Raw genomic sequence first — 12,472 nt, forward strand, 5'->3', positions numbered from 1 at the left:
ACACACACACACACACACACACACACACACACACACACACACATCACTTGTATGCTGATGGGATGCTGCAGAGAAATGGATGTACAAGAGAGGAGAGGATAATTACAGGTCCAAACCCTTGAGTAAGCTATTTCAATTGGAGAGATGCAAACAAGTTGCCTTTGGCTGGGCAATTCAATTGATCAATGCAAATTGTAGGGCAGATAATAACATGTTTAGCCTTCCATTGTGACCAGCAGTTACCCACACCTCGAGGCCAAAACACAGTTTGCTCACTTGAGGGACTGGGCTAGCTTTTAAGTGGCTTATGCAGAACTATGGGCTTAAAAGTTGCCTACTGAACAGCAGTGGAGACCAGGCATATCAGAGGTGAGCAGCTGCCCTGATCAACTCTGGAGCATGTGTGGACACACTCCCAGAAATACTATGGGGAGAAGGGAGCAGACCTGGAAAGGATTTGGGAGTCCTGCAAACGTGGGTGATCGAGGGAGCTAGTGTCATTTGGGCAGTGATGTAAATGTGACTTTATTTGTACCCAGAGACTGACGAGGCTCTGGCCAAGTACACTTAGGTTAGTGCTTCTTAAACTTTAGCGTGAGAAACCTGAAAAACTAGTTAAAACGCTGGGCCTCACCCCCAGAGATTGTGATTCAGCAGGTCTGGGGTAGAGCCTGAGATTCTGCATTTCTAACAAGCTTCCCAGGTTCTGCTGGTGCTGCCGGTCTTGATAGAAGGCTGGCCTGGAAGCAGTGGGGCCATAAAGAAGCACTGATCCTGTCAACATACGGCAGGGGGTAGTCAGGAAAATCTTCATAGGAAGAGTGTGTGAGCTGCAGAGATGCCCAAGTGTCGGGCATGCCAATAACAGGAGAGGGAGGGCGCTTCTCATGGTGGTATCAGCTGAAGCTAAATTGATCACGTGGTGATCGACGTTGATTGTTAACCGTAATGAACACATCCGCTTTGCTGGGGAGCATTGCAAAGGAAACACTGATTTTAGATAATGCAGTCTTAATGGATGTGTTAGTTTTACTAAATAAATATGATAGGAGAAGATTTGGATAATACTTGGCTATTATTGGACTGTGAATTTAGATTATGGGAATCCTAATTCGTTAATAAAGGAGCAAAGGAGGAGGGACGCGAGTGTGTTTCATTTCCTACCATAAATTATAATAAAATTTTAATAAATACTTTAGATAAATATCCCCTGGCCCCCCTCCCCCTGAGAATACCTTTGCTTATTTAATAGCTGCAGGCTCTACCCATCCAATAAAAAGAGAATTTTTTACTGTACCTCTCTATAGATTGACATTCTTTAGTCTGGTTTAGTTTAGTTTTGTTTTTAAATTAAGCAAAGGCCAACAGCGTTATCAGTCTCTCTGGAGGTTTGCACAGATGAATAGTGTCCATGTTGAAACTTCACAGTTGACTTGTAGTTATCTCATTATAAATCAGAACGTTGTTTTTGTTAAATGCACGTTGATCTTTTGAAATAAAATTCACCCTTTTGTTTTTTAATTAATTTATTTATTAAATACTTATTTAGGCTGTGACAGGTCTTAGTTGCAGCACTCAGGATCTTCGTTGCGGCACGTGGGATCTTTTAGTTGCCACATGCAGACTCTTAGTTGTGGCATGCATGCGGGATCTAGTTCCCCAACCAGGGATCAAACCCGTGCCCCCCTGCATTGGGAGCATGGAGTCTTACCCACTGGACCACCAGGGAAGTCCCCAAGTTGATTTTTGAATGTCTTCTAGTATTTCTTTAAAATAGATTTCATAAAGTAGTGGTGCTGCATTATAAATCATGTATATATTTTAAACTTTGATTGATTCTGCCAAATTGCCCTATAGAAATGTTGAACTCACAACACCACTCACTACAACGGTGTGTGAAACTGTGCAGTTTCCCATATTTTTGTTAATACTAAGTGTTATTGACCTTTAAAGTGTTTGCCAATCTGATAGTTGAAAATGGTACTTCATTTTAATTTGTACTTCCCTAATAACTAAGGAAGAGAAGCTTCTGTTCATCACTTGACATCTCTTCCTCTTGGATTTGCTTCTTCATATCCTTTGTCAAGTTTTCTATTGACTTGCTTGACTTTTCTTAAAGATTTGTAGAAGTTCTTTTTCTATTATAGATAGTAGTCATTTGTGATAAGTACTGCAAGTAGTTTATCTCAGTCTGCCCTTGGTCTTCGAACTTTACGTTGATTTTAGTCACGCAGAAGTTTTTGGTGTGTCAATTGGGAAATCTTTCCCTTTATGTCTCCTGAGCTTTGTGGCACTTATTGTAATATATTTCCCATATATATGTTTCTATATATTCTTTTTTGTACTTTAATAGTTTAAGTTTTATGTTTCTATCTTTAACTCTTATGGTATTTACTTTTGCATAAAACATGAGAAACAATTGGAGTGAGGGGAATTCAGAGCTCGGTTTTCAACATATGATGTTTGTGGTGCCTATTAAGGGAGAGGGCTGGGCTGGAGATGTAACTTTGTGAGTCATCGTTACATGGAAGATATTTATGACTCTGAGGCCGGGATCATCAAATGAGAGATTATAGCATCAGAGGAGAGAGGCCAGAACTAATCAATCCCTGAGGTAACCCAAGGTTGAGAAATTGAGCAAAGGAGATTGGGAAGAAAGAGGCAGCAAAGCCAGAGAAAAACAGGAGAGAGCGGTGCCACGGAGGCCCAGGGGAGGATGTTTGAAGAACAGAAGAAAGTGATCAACCCTGCTAAGCACCTCTAAGAGGTTGAGTAAGACAAGGACAGAGAGATGTCATTGGATTTAGTAACGCTGAGGTGATTGGTGACCTTGACAAGAGCAGATACGTTGGAGTGGTGAGAATGGACACCCTCCCGGACTGAGTTTAGGTGGGAAAGGAAAGGTAAGATGTAGAGATGATGACCAACCATGGACCACAAGTTCAAGAAGTGTTGCTGCGAAGGGTAAGAAAGGAATGGAAATGGAGGTGGTTGGGATAATGATGGAAATGATCCAGTAGAGACTGAGAAGTTGAAGCAGGAGAGAAAGGGGATAACTGAGCTTTAAGATATGCCTCTAAGTTAATTCATTTCCAAACGAATAGCCAATTGTCTTGATACCATCAAATGATTCATCCACCTGTTTCCTACTGATTTGAAACCTATAAAAATATGAAATACTCATTTGTTGTCCATAGTCTGTCCTACTGATCTTCCATGACTTGGCTTCCAAGCCACTAAGACCATTTTCAAGTTATGCCCGTTGCGATTGACCTGTTTTATTTCAGCAATTGTTTCCCATTTGTAACTCTGTCTTATTCTCTGACTACTTCTTCTTAGCAGACTAATTTTGTTCTAGGGATGCAATATTCTCTTAGACATCCCTCAAGATATAAGGTAGAATTTTAAAAACATTTTCCACACTAACTTTTCCCTCAGAAGTCAGTTGTTTTCTTGTTCATCCTAGTGTTTCTCCATTGTGCTGTTGATTTTCCTGAAATGTCTGGTGACAAGCCATTCATATGAAGGACTTGGCTACATTTTGGTAACCTGGTTGGAGTCCTCAGCAGTTGTGAATCACTATTCACCTGACAGGTTTTCTCTCGGAATGTGACAGAGCTGTGTGGGTGAATGGTTAGGATGTACCAACAGGAGGGTTCCCGTTTATGAAGCATGGATGGGGAACAGGTGGCAGTCAGAGGTGGGGAAAGTGTCTTATTGGGTGTATCGTGGTTTAGAGGATTTAACTGCCGTGCCAACATGTCCTTTGTTTCCATATCCTTATGGTGGTCCCCAAATTACCTGGACACACCCCACCTCTCTCTCCAACCACAGAGTCGATGCTGGGCTCCCTTTCTGCGCACAGGAGGGCTTTATTTAGAAAGCTGCTCTCTCTGGCTATGGCCAGGGCTGAACACTACAGCAAGACACTGTGCGCAGAGTTGGAGAATGGCCCAGCTGCTTTGGCAGACCTTTAACTTCTCTACTTTCAGTTCCATGACTCACTCTAGCTCCTAGCCCCTGCGAATTCTGAGTTTTTCTGGGGCTCTATTTGGAGGATTCATAATTATTTCTCAAATATCCTTCTCCTATTTCTGTGTTAGCAGGATGTGGGTTCCACAGTATAATTTCTAGAAATATCCTATTGTTTCTGAAAGGTCACAGAACGGTGGTTTAGCGTACAGACTCTAGAGTCGGACTGCCTGGGTTGGACAAGCTCTTAACCTCTCTGTGGCTCTGTTTACTCGTTTTTTAAATTGGATAATAATAGCGCCTACCTTGTAGAGTTATTTAAGTGGTTTAATACATGTAAATTGTTTAGGCAGTAGCTGGCCCACCGGAAGTGCTGAATAACTTATTAGCCATTATATTTATCTGGTCTGAAGGTGATACCTTTTCGGGCTTTCTAGCACTGCTCTGGATTTTTTTTCTTCTTATCTGTATATTTCTTTGGGCATTTTAGTGGGATTTGGGAGGGAAGATGAGATTAAATACATTGCCTAGGTCCATCACCTTGAACTGGAAGTGAGCACTGCATTTGAAAACAATAAAAAGTAAACATTTCAGGTTGTTAATTTTCTACCATTTTGAATTTCACATTCTCTTGATTTACTTAGAATAAGCACAGCTGTAAGAAATCCTAAAAAAAAAAAAATCCTAGAGATCATCTAATAGAGCACTCTTCCTTTAAAAATGGGCAAAGAAATGAGAACTTCCCCAAGGCTGTGAATCTATTTAGGGGAAGATCCTATACAACAGTCAGGATCTCTTGCCTCCTAGTCCAATTCTCCTCCCACTGAAAATAAGTAGATAAATATCTACCATAGGTACCAAGGTTATAAACTTTGTCTGTCTGGGACCATCCTATGCCCCTTTCCTCCTCTTACGACAAAACAGTCTCTCCTTGTATTTAAAGCCCATCTTTCTACCTGGACTTTGATCCCATCCTCTCCTCTTGCTTTCTCCAGTGTTTTATATTATTGATACCTTCTTTTCGTAGTACATTCAGTCTCGTGCTCTGAACTGGATCCTTTCCATTGGCCTTTAATCATGTCGAAATCTATCCCTTCAAGAAAAATGAACAACGAAGTCAGTCAAGCACTCATACCCTCACTCCCAGATTCTGCTCAATCTTTCCACTCTCTTTCACCTCCAAACTCTTGCAAAGTCCTTCTCACATTGTCCGTACTTTCCTCTTCTCCCAGCCCGCTGGAGTCTGCCTCTGGCCTCATCAGTCCAGCAAACATCTCTCACTAAAGTCAATTATGACTTGCATTCTACTAAATCCAACAGAAATTTTTCAGGCATCAGATTCTCCCACTTCTCAGCAGCATTTGCCCCAGGCGATGGGTTCCACCATCTTGAAACGTGTTCTCCTTTGGGCTGTAGGGTCCTGATGTTTATCCTCCCTCCTTTGCCATTCTTTCTCAGTAATGTCTGCTGGCTCATTGCTTCCACCTGGCCGGTAAATGTCGCCGTTACACGAGCAGGTCTTTGTTCTTTTTCTTCCCCCCGTATTTTTAGAGTGGTTTAGTTCTTTTTTATGTCTCACTCTCTACTCTCCCTGGGTGAGTTAGACCGTCTACATAACATGACCGTCTACATAACATCGGCTTCCAAGTTTATAGCTCCAACTGAGACCTCTCTCCCTACTGACTACTATCATCCCTTCTTAGATAGCTCAAAGATTCCTCAAAATCAACATGTTCAGACAGAAATCTTTATTTCCTCTCGTAAAGAAGACACACCTGCGATGTTTCATAGCTCAGAAAGGTGCTCTAATCAATCAAGTTATGCAACCCGCAAACCTAGGAGTTATCCTTGAGACCCCTCATTCCCTATATCCAATTCGGTATCAAATCTGTCGAGTTTATTTTCTAAATACTACATCTTGAGTCCATCCACTTCTCTCTGCTTCCACCTCAACCCCCAGATGCAGCTACCATCATCTTTCCCCTAGACCACGCGAGCAGCCCTCCAACTGGTCTATTCACGGCCATGTGCTCCTTCATCCTTTCTCTATACTGCGGTCAGAGAGAGGTTTTCAAAATGCATATCTGGGGATTTCCCCGGCAGTCTAGTCGTTAGGATTCTGCGCTCCTACTGCCGAGGGTGCAGGTTCGATCCCTGGTTGAGGAACTAAGATTGTGCAAGCCGTGGGATATATAAAATATAAATAAAAAAGAAAACAAATGCACACCTGATTATATCACTTCCCACTCCCTCCCCTTCCCCACTCTCCTCAACACGCATCTCCAAAAAACCTTTAAATAGCTTCCTCTTCTGCTGCTGCTTAGGAAAGAGACAAAATTCTTCAGTAGGGCCTGCGAAGCCCTTCTTGCTCTGGCCCCCTGCTTACCTTGCCAGCTCACCTTGCACCACGCTCTCTCCCACTGTCTCCATTCCTTTTCCCTATGACTCATATTTCCCAGGCCCCTCCCGCCACAGGGCTGCTGCACAGGCTGTTTCCTCCGCTTGGACCAGTCACGCCTCCCCTCGTTACGTGGTTAACTCCTTCTCAGCCTCTTGGATCTCAGCTGGAGCATTATTTGCGCGAGGAAGACAACCCTACCTTCGCTGATGGAGTCAGGGTTCCTCATCACAGGCTCTCCTGCACCAGATATTGGTTCATTACCATTGTGGTTGTCTATTTGTGTCAATACCTGAATAATTTCTCTCCCTCCACTACTCATTCATTCACTCAACAGATATTTACTGAGCCCCTACCATATACCAGGCATGATTTTAGAAGGGGCAACCAACTGTAAATAAATAAATATGCAATATGACGTCCAGAGATGAAAAGTGCTGTGAAGAAATAGGACGTGGGGTAAGAGGACAGAGAGTGGGAGACGCTGCTGACGTGGATAGGATGATGAAGGAAGGCTTCTCGGAAGAAGTGACTGAGCCCAGGTTTAAATGAAGGGGAGGGCAAGTCAGGAGGGTGTCAGGGGGGTGAGCATCCCGGGGAGAGAAAACGGTCAGTGTGAAGACGACAGGGTGTTTAACTTGTTCAAGGACCAGTCAGGAGTGAGTGGAGCTGGAGTGGAGCGAAGGGGACGGTGGTAAGAGATGAGGACAGACAGCAAAGGGGAGGGGGGCGGGTCACGGGCCAGGAACAAACACCACTGGAAGATTTTCAACAAGGAGTGACAGGATTTGATGCGTGTCCTCAAACGATCACTCTGGCTGTCTTGGGGTGAAGGATTAGAAAGGGCGAAGGGTGGAAGTACTGAGTCAGTTAGGAGGCTGTGGTCCGGGGGAGAAGTGATGGGGGTTTGGACGAGGGTGAGCAAGGTGGAGGTGGCGAGAAAGGATGGAAACCATCAACAGGTTTCCTTCTCACTTAGAGGAAAAGCCTACAGCCTAAGCATGGCGGGAGAGGCTGTCTGTGCTGTGGCCCCATCTCTCCTCCCTCCGCCTCTCCAGATGCACTGGCCACCTCGTTCTTCTGTGAACAAGCCAGGTGTGAACCTGCCTTTTGAATTAGATGTTCCCTCAGATATCAGGAAAGCAGGTAACAACATGGTTCCCCCCCCGACCCCGGGGTTCTGATCAAACGTCACCTTATCAGAAAATTCTTTCCTGACCGCCTTGGATAAATGAGACACTTCCTATTCCCTGTCTCTGCTTCGTTTTCCTGATTAATTTCTCCTTGTACTTACTGCCATCTGACAAGTCCACATAACGTACAAACATAGAACGTGTGTATATTTATTCCAGGAAAGCAGGGATTCGGTCTGTTTTGTTTACTATGGAACAGAACTCCCGGAATAATGCCTGGTATAGAGTAGGTGTTTAATAAATATCTGTTAAATTAATATGATTGAAACAGAGAATGGGAGAAGCAAAGGACGGCTCCAGGCTTTGGGGTCTGAATGATGGTGCCACTTACTGAGGTACTATTGAAGATTTTTCTGGACGAGGGCTGGGACTCCTTTGCTCCAAACCTGCAGCTGGAGTCCTGAACTGCTCCATCTCTTGCCGGTTTGGAGAAGTCCTCAGTCCCTCTGGGCCCCTGGAAGCCTGAGAAAGTCCAGAATCCTAAGGGGCTGGGCTCCCCTTCTCTTCCCAAGGGGAGAGAGGAAGAAACTAGAGACGAGCCAAACTTCCTCTCTGTTCCAGAGACTGAAAGTCACATCACTTGGATCCCAGCCCCACCACTGAGGCTTCAGACATTACTACTCTGTGTGTGGTTTCCGGGCAAACAATTGGCCACCCACTTTAAGAGACAATATCGCTAAGTGCTTTTTTTTTAATGCAAAAAGAAAGAAATAAAAAAAAAGAACTACCTATTTTCCTCATTCCTGCAGGTGCCCAACCCGATTGACTTGTTGGAGTACATTTTCTGCATTCTTAATAGATAGCTAGCAGGAAATGCCTCGTTTAGGCTCTGCTAGAAGGGTAGAAAGTAGCCAGGGGAGGGCACAAGATCGCCAGGCCCTGCTCAGGCCAGCACTGAGCTGCTCTAAAACGGGCCAGGCGGCTCCAGCCATCAAAAGGTACGTTTGCCCGGCCATAGCATCTTCCTGTGTCTCCGCCGATGGTCGAGAATTAAGGTAAGAGAAGGTGGGGACTTTGGGGGAGACAGGAGGGATGGGAATTCAACTGGGAAGGAATCGGGGCTGGGGGCGGGGTGGCGGTGGAGGGCATCTCATGCTCTGTTCAGTGAGATACAGTCCGGTCCCGTTGGGGTTTTTGTTCCAGGTGATCACCTCTTTGACTCCCCATCCCACCGCCGGGGTGCTGGGTACCATTTCGCAGAAGGGTGGTAAGCACGTCAAGGTAGGCAGCCTGGTAGAAGTCAGGTCAAACCGTTCCTCTTGGATTCCATGTTAAAATATTTTTGCAGAAGACCGGGCAGTATTTTGATGCCTACTCGGTGTCTTGATATTTTGTGCGTTGGGGAAACTGCAAGTTACAGCGGGCCTTTGTAGTTCTGCTGTTCGAACGGCACAGCTGACAAAGCTTGGACAAGGCCGAGGGTTTTGTCAGCAAGAGACTTTCGCTACAAAGCCAGGCGTCGATACAGAAACATCTTGGCTAGGAAAAGTCCCACCCTTTCTTCTGCCTCGTTGACCTCCCATTAGTTCCAGCTTTGCGGCCCCCCTTCTAAGTCAGACCCACCCCACCAATTCACTACCGAATGAAGAAGAGAGCCCTCAAGGAGGCTTCGTGTGGGGATGAAAGAATTAAATCGGATAACAGTTCTCAGAATTTGAATCGCCCGCAAATACAGATCCTCGCCCCTGAGCTCTGAGTACAGTCCGGAGAACTGCTTGTCAGCTGGATCCAGAGACGTAACCCAGGGCTTTCCTTTCGAGTATGTGTCATGTGTTTGGTGAGGAGAAGAGAGGGGCACGGGCAGGTCTTGGGGTTTATTCAGGATCAGCAGTTGTGTAAGGTCTGAGCCCCCCGGGTGAGGGCGCTGAGACGGTGCTCTGACCTGCTCTATCGCTATGGAGCTAGCCTGTGGTCTCTTACCACGGGGGCTGGGAGCGTGCTTCACCGCCCTGATGTCCCAAGGGTCCGGCCGGCTCTTTTCGTGGCTTCAGGGAGACTTAGCAAAGAGAGGTGGCAGGCTGGGTCAAGCCTGAGCTAGAGAAGTGGCCACTGACGAGAGGGTAAGAGGGCAAAACCCACAAAGGCGCCAAGCGGCCCTTGCCGGTACAGGCTTCCAGAAGATGTGTGCGAGAGCGCACGGGCCGCCTGCCTGCACGCCCGACGGGGAGTCAGAGAGCTGGGTTAGGGTCCTGGTGCGAGTCCCGTGGAGGGGAACGGACGGTTAGCCCCACCAGGTAGTTAGAAAGGGATGGGGAGAAAAGGCCAGACACTGAAGTCAGGGAGACCTGAGTTCAAACCCCAGCTTTGCCACCACCGAGCTGCGTGGCCTGGGCCCTCGATTTCCCTTCTCGAAGCCTGAATTTGGTCATCTATAAAATGGGGACAACAATACCTCCTTGAAGGTTGTAAAGATTGGAGAAAGTATATCTGTAGCTTCCGACACAGAGTAGGTCTTCTGTAAACTGCCGCTTTAGAAGAAGGGCTGCGTCCACATTTATTGTTACTTCGTCATTCACAACACTGTCGCCTTATTTATTTGATTTGCTATTTTTTGAAATATATTTGACGTATAACATTCTGTAGATTTAAGGTGTACAACACGCTAATGTGATAAACTTATGTGTTGTCTTATGATTGCCATCGGAGCTATCAATTAGCACCTCTAGCATGATGCGTAGTTATCCTTTCTTGTTAGTGGTTGAAATAATTAAGTTCCAGTCTCCGAGAAAGTTTGATAACTATAATACAATATTGTTGTCTACTTTCACTGCGCCGTGCAGTAGAGCTCTAGGACTTATTCACTACTCATGGCATGTTTGTTTCCTTAAACAACATTGGTCCTGCCCCCCATCCCCGGGAACGACCATTTTATTCTCTATTTTTACAAGTTTGCCTCTTGAAAGTCTTTGACTTACCGCGTAACGTGCCCAAGGATTACACCTTTGCTTTATTTCTATGAGTCCAAGTATCTGACGATAATATGTGCTTTTTCACTGAGGAATGTATCTGACGATAATATGTGCTTTTTCACTGAGGAATAATTTGCCTTCAGTGAAATGCACAGATCTTAAGTGCACAATTTGATGAGTTTTGACAAATGTCTACATCCACGTGTAACCTTCACCCTCTTCAGGATGTAAGACATTTCCAACACTCCTACGAGTTCCCTCTCACCCCTTTCCAAGCCCCACCCCGCAGGCGACCGTTGTTCTTTTATCACCGTAGATTATTTGTGCCTGTTTCGTGTAAGTGGAATCATACAATATGTGGTCTTTTGCGTCTGGCTCTTTTCACTCAGCTTAATGCTTTAGTGGTTCATCCATGCTGTTGGGTGGATTGGTAGTCTGTGCCTTTTTATGGCTGACGAACATTCCATTGTATGAAAGTGTCCCAGCTAGTTTATTTATTCTCCTGGTGACGGACACTTGTGTTGTTTCCACTTTTTGGCTACTATAAATAAAGCCGGTGAGAACATGTAGAAGTCTCTGTGCAGATATCTGTTTTCATTTCTCTTGGTTACATGTGCCTAGAAGTGGGATTGCTGGGTCACATGGTTAAGTGTACGTTTAACTTTAGAAGAAACCGCCAGTTTTTCAAAGCGGTTGCTCCCATGTGTTTTGAAATAAGGATACAGTGGATTCATTTTTCAGGTAGTACCTGTGATGCTTACTTAGCATGGTTGTCACCCGGGGGAAACAGATCGATGTGCTCAATCAGAGGCTTCTGGAGACAAGAGAATCCAGCCGTGACTGAGGCTGGGATTCCGAAAGGAGAACTTTTAAGTAAGGGTCCTCTGCTCACTGCCAGGTTCCCTCGTAATGTTTCATCATAATCTGTTAGCACTTCTGGCAGGACCATAAAAGAACAGGCTGCAGAATTCATACACCCCAACCTCTTCATTTTACCCTAGAGGAATCTGAAGCCCAGAGAGGCTCTGTGATTTCCCCCAAAGGCACACACCCAGCCAAGGGCAAGCCCAGGTCCTCTAACCTGTGACTGGTGTGATTCCCTTGCTTTGTGCTCTTACTGCACGAAATGGCATTTCATCACTCAGCCCATTGTTTACTTAGTGTCAGGTGCTAGAGATAAAGAAATGAATAAGAAATGGCCCCCATCCTCGAGGATCTCAGAGACTAGGGAGCGAGAAGAGCTGTTAAACTCTAGTCATTTGCATTATATGCATCAGGGCAAGTCGGATTGGATGGCCAGAGGTGATCAAAAGGACAGCCTCTGCCCTCAAGGAGCTCACAGGCAGAATCCAATGATGGAGGCCAAGTTCAAGGCCATTTAGCCAACGGCTGTTGCGCGTTTGTTCAGTATTAAGCTAGACATCAGGCACCGTTCTAGGCGCGGAGGAAGCGTGGTGAACAGAGCGCTTTTCCCCAATGTCGCCACAAAGTATTAGTGTGAAAAATGTTCTCTGCATTTGTTTCAGGGTATATCTGTCTGGGAGTTCCCTGGTGGCCTAGTGGTTAGGATTCCGGGCTTTCACTGTCGTGGCCCGGGTTCAATCCTTGACTGGGGAACTGAGATCCTGCAAGCCATGCGGCGCGACCAAAAAAAAAAATATATGGGATTCAGAGTCAATTGGACCTGGATTTAAAGCTCTGACATTTTCTAAATGACTCTGGGCAGAGTATATCTGTCTGGAGGCCTCAGAACTGGTGTTGTCTGTAATTGCTAGTTTCTAAGATGGGGTGGGGGTGGGTGCAGGACCCCATCGAACACAGATTATGGCTTCAGAGGGGAGGGAGAATTTGATGTGTTTGATGCTTCTGCATGGAAGTCGCCAAGGTGGAAAGCAGTGCTTATTAGGGAACCTGAAATTGTCAGTACCCACTGGATCGCTTAGCCAAGCTCTACTGGGGTACTCAGTGCCCTTGTTCAGGGGGATCTCCACGTGGTTTTC

General features: G+C 45.5%; 1 protein-coding gene across 1 annotated transcript in view; it reads left to right on the forward strand.

Annotated features, from left to right (window-relative positions):
* The first annotated feature begins 8,457 nt into the window (after positions 1-8,457).
* VGLL1 (vestigial like family member 1) overlaps positions 8,458-12,472 on the forward strand; it is a 26,921-nt gene continuing 22,906 nt past the window's right edge. Inside the window, exon 1 of the mRNA XM_024760094.1 lies at positions 8,458-8,558. The gene's annotated coding sequence lies outside the window, so the exon portion shown is untranslated. The remainder of the gene's footprint in view (positions 8,559-12,472) is intronic.

Source organism: Neophocaena asiaeorientalis, unplaced genomic scaffold (genome assembly GCF_003031525.2).
Source record: "Neophocaena asiaeorientalis asiaeorientalis breed wild unplaced genomic scaffold, Neophocaena_asiaeorientalis_V1.1 scaffold927, whole genome shotgun sequence".
In the NCBI taxonomy this organism is placed as follows: Eukaryota; Metazoa; Chordata; class Mammalia; order Artiodactyla; family Phocoenidae; genus Neophocaena; species Neophocaena asiaeorientalis.